Raw genomic sequence first — 774 nt, forward strand, 5'->3', positions numbered from 1 at the left:
CGCATGAGGTAGCCAAAGTACTGGAGCTTCAGCCCCAGCATCATTACCCCCAAAGCAATCCCAGGGCTGATCTCCTTCAGAACGGACCGGCCGGCTCTCCTTGCAGTCCAAGGGACTCTCAAGAGTCTTCTCCAACGCCACAGTTCAAAAGCATCAATTCTTCAGTGCTCAGCCTTCTTCACAGTCCAACTCTCACATCCATACATGACCACAGGAAAAACCATAGCCTTGACTAGACGAACCTTTGTTGGCAAAGTAATGTCTCTGCTTTTGAATATGCTATCTAGGTTGGTCATAACTTTCCTTCCAAGGAGTAAGCGTCTTTTAATTTCATGGTTGCAGTCACCATCTGTAATGATTTTGGAGCCCAGAAAAGTAAAGTCTGACACTCTTTCCACTGTTTCCCCATCTATTTCCCATGAAATGATAGGACTGGATGTCATGATCTTCGTTTTCTGAATGCTGAGCTTTAAGCCAACTTTTTCACTCTCCACTTTCACCTTAATCAAGAGGCTTTTGAGTTCCTCTTCACTTTCTGCCATAAGGGTGGTGTCATCTGCATATCTGAGGTTATTGATATTTCTCCCGGCAATCTTGATTCCAGCTTGTGTTTCTCCAGTCCAGCGTTTCTCATGATGTACTCTGCATATAAGTTAAATAAACAGGGTGACAATATACAGCCTTGACGAACTCCTTTTCCTATTTGGAACCAGTCTGTTGTTCCATGTCCAGTTCTAACTGTTGCTTCCTGACCTGCATACAGGTTTCTCAAGA

Source organism: Bison bison, unplaced genomic scaffold (genome assembly GCF_000754665.1).
Source record: "Bison bison bison isolate TAMUID 2011002044 unplaced genomic scaffold, Bison_UMD1.0 scf7180017864162, whole genome shotgun sequence".
In the NCBI taxonomy this organism is placed as follows: Eukaryota; Metazoa; Chordata; class Mammalia; order Artiodactyla; family Bovidae; genus Bison; species Bison bison.